Here is a 9549-nt window from a genome sequence, read left to right as displayed (position 1 = left end):
TGACATATATTAATTCTTTAATCTTAATGAACTATGAGTTATTGATAATAAGCCTACTACGAAATTAAGCAATTACCTATATTTTTGTGTATTCGTTTGAACTATCCTCTTAAATTTAACAGTTTTATTATATTATTAGGTGTTTTAAACAATTTCTAGCGGTCCAGGTGACATCTGTTAATTTTTTAATCTTAACGAACTATGAGTTATTGATAATAAGCCTACAACCAAACTAAGCCGTTACCTATACTTTTGTGTATTCTTTTGAACCATCCTCTTAAATTTACCAGTTTTAGTATATTATTAGGTGTTTTAAATAGTTTCTAGTGGTCCAGGTGACATCTGTTAATTCTTTAGTCTTAACGACTATGAGGTTTTGATAATAAGCCTACAAACAAACTAAGCCGTTACCTATAGTTTTGTGTATTCTTTTAAACCATCCTCTTAAATTTAGCAGTTTTAGTTTATTATTAGATGTTTTAAACAGTGTCTAGCTACCTAGGTGACATCTGTTAATTCTTTAATCTTGAATAACTATGTGTTGTTGATAATAAGCCTAATACGAAACTAAGCAATTACCTATATTTTTGCGTATTCGTTTGAACCATCCTCTTAAATTTAACGGTTTTAGTATATTATTAGGTGTTTTAAACAGTTTCTAGCGGTCCAGGTGACATCTGTTAATTCTTTAATCTTAACGAACTATGAGTTTTTGATAATAAGACTACAACCAAACTAAGCCGTTACCTATACCTTTGTGTATTCTTTTGAACCATCCTTTTAATTTTACCACTTTTAGCATATTATTAGATGTTTTAAACAATTTCTAGCGGTCCAGGTGACATATATTAATTCTTTAATCTTAATGAACTATGAGTTATTGATAATAAGCCTAGTACGAAACTAAGCAGCTGCCTGTACGTTTGTGTATTCTTTTGAACCATCCTCTTAAATTTACCAGTTTTAGTATGTTATTAGATGTTTTAAAAAGTTTCTAGCGGTCCAGGTGACATATATTAATTCTTTAATCTTGAAGAACTATGAGTTATTGATAATAAGCCTACTACGAAACTAAGCAATTACCTATATTTTTGTGTATTCGTTTGAACCATCCTCTTAAATTTACCAGTTTTAGTATATTATTAGATGTTTTAAACAGTTTCTTGCAGTCCAGGTGATATCTGTTAATTCTTTAATCTTAACGAATTATGAGTTATTGATAATAAGCCTACAACCAAACTAAGCCGTTACCTATACTTTTGTGTATTCTTTTGAACCATCCTCTTAAATTTACCAGTTTGAGTTTATTATTAGAATTTTTAAACAGTTTTTAGTTGTCCAGGTGGTATCTGTTAATTCTTTAATCTTGAAGAACTATGAGTTATTGATAATAAGCCTACTACGAAACTAAGAAATTACCTATATTTTTGTGTATTCGTTTGAACCATCCTCTTAAATTTACCAGTTTTAGTATATTATTAGGTGTTTTAAATAGTTTCTAGCGGTCCAGGTGACATATGTTAATTCTTTAATCATAACGAACCATGAGTTTTTGATAATAAGCCTACAACCAAACTAAGCTGCTGCATTTACTTTTGTGTATTCTTTTGAACCACCCTCTTAAAATTTACCAGTTTTATCATGTTATTAGATGTTTTAAACAGTTTCTAGAGGTCCAGGTGACATATATTAATTCTTTAATCTTAATGAACTATGAGTTATTGATAATAAGCCTAGTACCAAACTAAGCAGTTGCCTATACTTTTGTGTATTCTTTTGAACCATCCTCTTAAATTTACCAGTTTTAGTATATTATTAGATGTTTTAACAGTTTTTAGCGGTCCAGGTGACATCTATTAATTCTTTAATCTAAATGAACTATATTTTTAAATTTACTAGTTTTATCATGTTATTAGATGTTTTAAACAGTTTCTAGAGGTCCAGGTGACATATATTAATTCTTTAATCTTAATGAACTATGAGTTATTGATAATAAGCCTACTACGAAATTAAGCAATTACCTATATTTTTGTGCATTCGTTTGAACTATCCTCTTAAATTTAACAGTTTTAGTATATTATTAGGTGTTTTAAACAATTTCTAGCGGTCCAGGTGACTTCTGTTAATTTTTTAATCTTAACGAACTATGAGTTATTGATAATAAGCCTACAACCAAACTAAGCCGTTACCTATACTTTTGTGTATTCTTTTGAACCATCCTCTTAAATTTACCAGTTTTAGTATATTATTAGGTGTTTTAAACAGTTTCTAGTGGTCCAGGTGACATCTGTTAATTCTTTAGTCTTAACGACTATGAGGTTTTGATAATAAGCCTACAAACAAACTAAGCCGTTACCTATAGTTTTGTGTATTCTTTTAAACCATCCTCTTAAATTTAGCAGTTTTAGTTTATTATTAGATGTTTTAAACAGTGTCTAGCTGCCTAGGTGACATCTGTTAATTCTTTAATCTTGAAGAACTATGTGTTGTTGATAATAAGCCTAATACGAAACTAAGCAATTACCTATATTTTTGCGTATTCGTTTGAACCATCCTCTTAAATTTAACGGTTTTAGTATATTATTAGGTGTTTTAAACAGTTTCTAGCGGTCCAGGTGACATCTGTTAATTCTTTAATCTTAACGAACTATGAGTTTTTGATAATAAGACTACAACCAAACTAAGCCGTTACCTATACCTTTGTGTATTCTTTTGAACCATCCTTTTAATTTTACCACTTTTAGCATATTATTAGATGTTTTAAACAATTTCTAGCGGTCCAGGTGACATATATTAATTCTTTAATCTTAATGAACTATGAGTTATTGATAATAAGCCTAGTACGAAACTAAGCAGCTGCCTGTACGTTTGTGTATTCTTTTGAACCATCCTCTTAAATTTACCAGTTTTAGTATGTTATTAGATGTTTTAAAAAGTTTCTAGCGGTCTAGGTGACATATATTAATTCTTTAATCTTGAAGAACTATGAGTTATTGATAATAAGCCTACTACGAAACTAAGCAATTACCTATATTTTTGTGTATTCGTTTGAACCATCCTCTTAAATTTACCAGTTTTAGTATATTATTAGATGTTTTAAACAGTTTCTTGCAGTCCAGGTGATATCTGTTAATTCTTTAATCTTAACGAATTATGAGTTATTGATAATAAGCCTACAACCAAACTAAGCCGTTACCTATACTTTTGTGTATTCTTTTGAACCATCCTCTTAAATTTACCAGTTTTAGTATATTATTAGATGTTTTAAACAGTTTTTAGCGGTCCAGGTGACATCTATTAATTCTTTAATCTTAATGAACTATGAGTTATTGATAATAAACCTACTACGAAATTAAGCAATTACCTATATTTTTGTGTATTCGTTTGAACCATCCTCTTAAATTTACCAGTTTTAGTATATTATTAGGTGTTTTAAATAGTTTATAGCGGTCCAGGTGACATCTGTTAATTCTTTAATCATAACGAACTATGAGTTTTTGATAATAAGCCTACAACAAAACTAAGCCGTTGCATTTACTTTTGTGTATTCTTTTGAACCACCCTCTTAAAATTTACTAGTTTTATCATGTTATTAGATGTTTTAAACAGTTTCTAGAGGTCCAGGTGACATATATTAATTCTTTAATCTTAATGAACTATGAGTTATTGATAATAAGCCTACTACGAAATTAAGCAATTACCTATATTTTTGTGTATTCGTTTGAACTATCCTCTTAAATTTAACAGTTTTAGTATATTATTAGGTGTTTTAAACAATTTCTAGCGGTCCAGGTGACATCTGTTAATTTTTTAATCTTAATGAACTATGAGTTATTGATAATAAGCCTACAACCAAACTAAGCCGTTACCTATACTTTTGTGTATTCTTTTGAACCATCCTCTTAAATTTACCAGTTTGAGTTTATTATTAGAATTTTTAAACAGTTTTTAGTTGTCCAGGTGGTATCTGTTAATTCTTTAATCTTGAAGAACTATGAGTTATTTAGAATAAGCCTACTACGAAACTAAGAAATTACCTATATTTTTTTATGTATTCGTTTGAACCATCCTCTTAAATTTACCAGTTTTAGTATATTATTAGGTGTTTTAAATAGTTTCTAGCGGTCCAGGTGACATCTGTTAATTCTTTAATCATAACGAACTATGAGTTTTTGATAATAAGCCTACAACCAAACTAAGCCGCTGCATTTACTTTTGTGTATTCTTTTGAACCACCCTCTTAAAATTTACCAGTTTTATCATGTTATTAGATGTTTTAAACAGTTTCTAGAGGTCCAGGTGACATATATTAATTCTTTAATCTTAATGAACTATGAGTTATTGATAATAAGCCTAGTACGAAACTAAGCAGTTGGCTATACTTTTGTGTATTCTTTTGAACCATCCTCTTAAATTACCAGTTTTAGTATATTATTAGATGTTTTAAACAGTTTTTAGCGGTCCAGGTGACATATATTTATTCTTTAATCTTAATGAACTATGAGTTATTGATAATAAGCCTACTACGAAATTAAGCAATTACCTATATTTTTGTGTATTCGTTTGAACTATCCTCTTAAATTTAACAGTTTTAGTATATTATTAGGTGTTTTAAACAGTTTCTAGCGGTCCAGGTGACATCTGTTAATTCTTTAATCTTAACGAACTATGAGTTATTGATAATAAGCTTACAACCAAACTAAGCCGTTACCTATACTTTTGTGTATTCTTTTGAACCATCCTATTAAATTTACCAGTTTGAGTTTATTATTAGATTTTTTAAACAGTTTTGAGTTGTCTAGGTGATATCTGTTAATTCTTTAATCTTGAAGAACTATGAGTTATTGGTAATAAGCCTACTACGAAACTAAGTAATTACTTATATTTTTCTGTATTCCTTTGAACCATCCTCTTAAATTTACCACTTTTAGTATATTATTAGGTTTTCTAAACAGTTTCTAGCGGTTCAGGTGACATATCTTAATTCTTTAATCATAACGAACTATGAGTTATTTATAATAAGCCTAGTACGAAACTAAGCCGCTGCCTATACTTTTGTGTATTCTTTTGAACCATCCTCTTAAATTACCAGTTTTAGTATATTATTAGAAGTTTTAATCAGTTTCTAACGGTCTAGGTGACATCTATTAATTCTTTAATCATAATGAACTATGAGTAATTGATAATAATCCTACTTCGAAACTAAGCCGTTACCTATACTTTTTTGTATTCTTTTGAACCATCCTCTTAAATTTACCAGTTTTAGCATTTTATTAGATGTTTTAAATAGTTTCTAGCGGTCCAGGTGACATATATTAATTCTTTAATCTTAATGAACTATGAGTTATTGATAATAAGCCTAGTACGAAACTAAGTAGCTGCCTATACTTTTGTGTATTCTTTTGAACGATCCTCTTAAATTTACCAGTTTTAGTATATTATTAGATGTTTTAAACAGTTTTTAGCGGTCCAGGTGACATCTATTAATTCTTTAATCTTAATGAACTATGAGTTATTGATAATAAACCTACTACGAAATTAAGCAATTACCTATATTTTTGTGTATTCGTTTAAACCATCCTCTTAAATTTACCAGTTTTAGTATATTATTAGGTGTTTTAAATAGTTTATAGCGGTCCAGGTGACATCTGTTAATTCTTTAATCATAACGAACTATGAGTTTTTGATAATAAGCCTACAACAAAACTAAGCCGTTGCATTTACTTTTGTGTATTCTTTTGAACCACCCTCTTAAAATTTACCAGTTTTATCATGTTATTAGATGTTTTAAACAGTTTCTAGAGGTCCAGGTGACATATATTAATTCTTTAATCTTAATGAACTATGAGTTATTGATAATAAGCCTAGTACGAAACTAAGCAGCTGCCTATAATTTTGTGTATTCTTTTGAACCATCATCTTAAATTTACCAAATTTAGTATATTATTAGATGTTTTAAATAGTTTCTTGCAGTCCAGGTGACATCTTTTAATTCTTTAATCTTAACGAACTATGAGTTATTGATAAAAGCCTACAACCAAACTAAACCGTTACCTATACTTTTGTGTATTCTTTTGAACCATCCTCTTAAATTTACCAGTTTGAGTTTATTATTAGATTTTTTAAACAATTTTTAGTTGTCCAGGTGATATCTGTTAATTCTTTAATCTTGAAGAACTATGAGTTATTGATAATAAGCCTACTACGAAACTAAGTAATTACTTATATTTTTCTGTATTCCTTTGAACCATCCTCTTAAATTTACCAGTTTTAGTATATTATTAGATGTTGTAAACAGTTTCTGGCGGTCCAGACGACATATATTAATTCTTTAATCTTAATGAACTATGAGTTATTTATAATAAGTCTAGTACGAAACTAAGCCGCTGCCTATACTTTTGTGTATTCTTCTGAACCATCCTCTTAAATTACCAGTTTTAGTATATTATTAGATGTTTTAATCAGTTTCTAGCGGTCTAGGTGACATCTATTAATTCTTTAGTCTTAATGAACTATGAGTAATTGATAATAATCCTACTTCGAAACTAAGCCGTTACCTATACTTTTTTGTATTCGTTTGAACCATCCTCTTAAATTTACCAGGTTTAGCATTTTATTAGATGTTTCAAATAGTTTCTAGCGGTCCAGGTGACATAAATTAATTCTTTAATCTTAATGAACTATGAGTTATTGATAATAAGCCTAGTACGAAACTAAGCAGCTGCATATACTTTTGTGTATTCTTTTGAACCATCCTCTTAAATTTACCAGTTTTAGTATATTATTAGATGTTTTAAACAGTTTTTAGCGGTCCAGGTGACATCTATTAATTCTTTAATCTTAATGAACTATGAGTTATTGATAATAAACCTACTACGAAATTAAGCAATTACCTATATTTTTGTGTATTCGTTTGAACTATCCTCTTAAATTTACCAGTTTTAATATATTATTAGGTGTTTTAAACAGTTTCTAGCGGTCCAGGTGACATCTGTTAATTCTTTAGTCTTAACGAACTATGAGATTTTGATAATAAGCCTACAACCAAACTAAGTCGTTACCTATACTTTTGTGTATTCTTTTGAACCATCCTTTTAATTTTACCAGTTTTAGCATATTATTAGATGTTTTAAACAATTTCTAGCGGTCCAAGTGACATATATTAATTCTTTAATCTTAATGATCTATGAGTTAGTGATAATAAGCCTAGTACGAAACTAAGCAGCTGCCTATACTTTTGTGTATTCTTTTGAACCATCCTCTTAAATTTACCAGTTTTAGTATATTATTAGATGTTTTAAACAGTTTCTAGCGGTCCAGGTGACATATATTAATTCTTTAATCTTGAAGAACTATAAGTTATTGATAATAAGCCTACTACGAAACTAAGCAATTACCTATATTTTTGTGTTTTCGTTTGAACCATCCTCTTAAATTTACCATCCTCTTCAAAAGAGTAACAACAGAATTGCTAACCCCAACTGAACCTTGAGAATCTCCCTGTTGTAAAACATTATCCTTCTTGGGTTGCCATTTAGAAACAACACAAGCATTCCTGTCATGATTTTTATCATGTGAACGCACAGTAGCAACCAAAGTATCTCTTACAGCTTGTTGTTTAGCTTTTTTCTTTTTTCTGCACTCCTCATCCTCATGGCCAATAATCTTGCATGATGAAAAATATTTTGGATGTTTAGGAATGTCTACAGCTTGCCAAAAATCTCTCCCTCAAACTGAAACATGAATACCATCAGCATCTATTTTAGCAAAATCAATATCAATTAAAACTGCTGCAAAATGCCTAAACTCATGAGTTAGGGTTCTTTTATCTACCACAATAAGAGTTCTCCGAGATTTCCTCAAAGACAACAACGTCTTTTCAACCAAAAGCTCCACTAGAAGTCCAGGAAATTGAACCCAAACTGCCGCATGGGATGTTCTTTACCTATTTGCATCAAATCCTGGATACCATTCTATCAATCTAAGAGCTTGTTGTTCAACAATCCAAGCATCATCACAGAAAACTCTATTTTTATCCTCTTCATAAAATAATTTGATAATAAAGTAACCACGGTTCATTGGTATAAACTGAACCCTATTTTCTTGTACCTTCCATTGCTGCAATAGGTTTTGCTTAACATCAGTGAAGTTAAGACCTTTAGAATCCAGCCTCCCAATAAGGCTATAACGCCAGATCTCACATCCTTCTTTGAAGTAATTATCAGGTATTTGGATCGATGGTTTCCCCTCTTTAATGGAAGGGTTTGGCAGTGAACTTAAATCCACCAAGGTTGTTTCAATCTTTTTTTTTCCCTTAACTAGATCAACATAAGTAAGAGCCGTGTTACTAGTACTTTGAACATGATTTTCTACCATTGCAGATCATCCAAAGATGATCAAACAATGGAGAAAACCCTAAAAACCTAAGCAAAAAACGACAGAGCTATTAGGAGAGGGAAAACTAAAAGGATCACCTTTTTTTTTTTTGCTAAATCCAAGTTGTATTAATGAATAACCAATATGTACAAAGTGTTCATAAGAAAAGAGATCATAAGACCCCAAAAACTTACAAACTACTTGAATCTGAAATAAACAACATTAGAAATTCTAAAGACAAAAGGAAATCAGGCCTTTCATCATAATTTAAACCTTCACCATTACGAAGATAACATCCCCTTTTAGCCATCTTGTCTGCTGCAAAATTAGCCTCACGATAAGTATGAACAAAACGAATAGAGTCATAATTGTTTTGTATTCTTCTCCATCTGTGCTTGACAAACCAAGGAAGATTTGTACCCGTCAATGTCTTAATTGTGCCCATTGAATCAAAAAAGGATCACCTGGACACCTGGAAACTGTTTAAAACATCTAATAATAAACTAAAACTGGTAAATTTAAGATGATGGTTCAAAAGAATACACAAAAGTATAGGTAACAGCTTAGCTTCCCAGTAGGCTTATTATCAATTACTCATATTTCATTAAGATTAAAGAATTAATAGATGTCACCTGGACCGCTAGAAACTGTTTAAAACATCTAATAATAATCTAAAACTGGTAAATTTAAGAGGATGGTTCAAAAGAATACACAAACGTGTAGGTAATTCCTTAGTTCGTAGTAGGCTTATTATTTGTAACTCATAGTTCTTTAAGATTAAAGAATTAATAGATGTCACCTGGACCGCTAGAAACTGTTTAAAACGTCTAATAAAATTCTAAAACTGGTAAATTTAAGAGGTTAGTTCAAAAGAATAAACAAAAGTATATGTAGTTGTTTAATTTCATAGTAGGCTTATTATTAATAACTCGTAGTTCTTTAAGATTAAAGAATTAATAGATGTCACCTGGACCGCTAGAAACTGTTTAAAACATCTAATAATAAACTGAAACTGGTAAATTTAAGAGGTTGGTTCAAAAGAATACACAAAAGTATATGTAGTTGCTTAATTTCGTAGTAGGCTTGTTATCAATAACTCATAGTTCTTCAAGATTAAAGAATGAATAGATGTCATCTGGACACCTAGAAACTGTTTAAAACATCTAATAATAA

This window comes from Papaver somniferum, unplaced genomic scaffold, assembly GCF_003573695.1.
Source record: "Papaver somniferum cultivar HN1 unplaced genomic scaffold, ASM357369v1 unplaced-scaffold_123, whole genome shotgun sequence".
Taxonomy (NCBI): domain Eukaryota; kingdom Viridiplantae; phylum Streptophyta; class Magnoliopsida; order Ranunculales; family Papaveraceae; genus Papaver; species Papaver somniferum.
The sequence above is the reverse complement of the archived record's forward strand: the minus strand, read 5'-3'. Positions refer to the sequence as shown.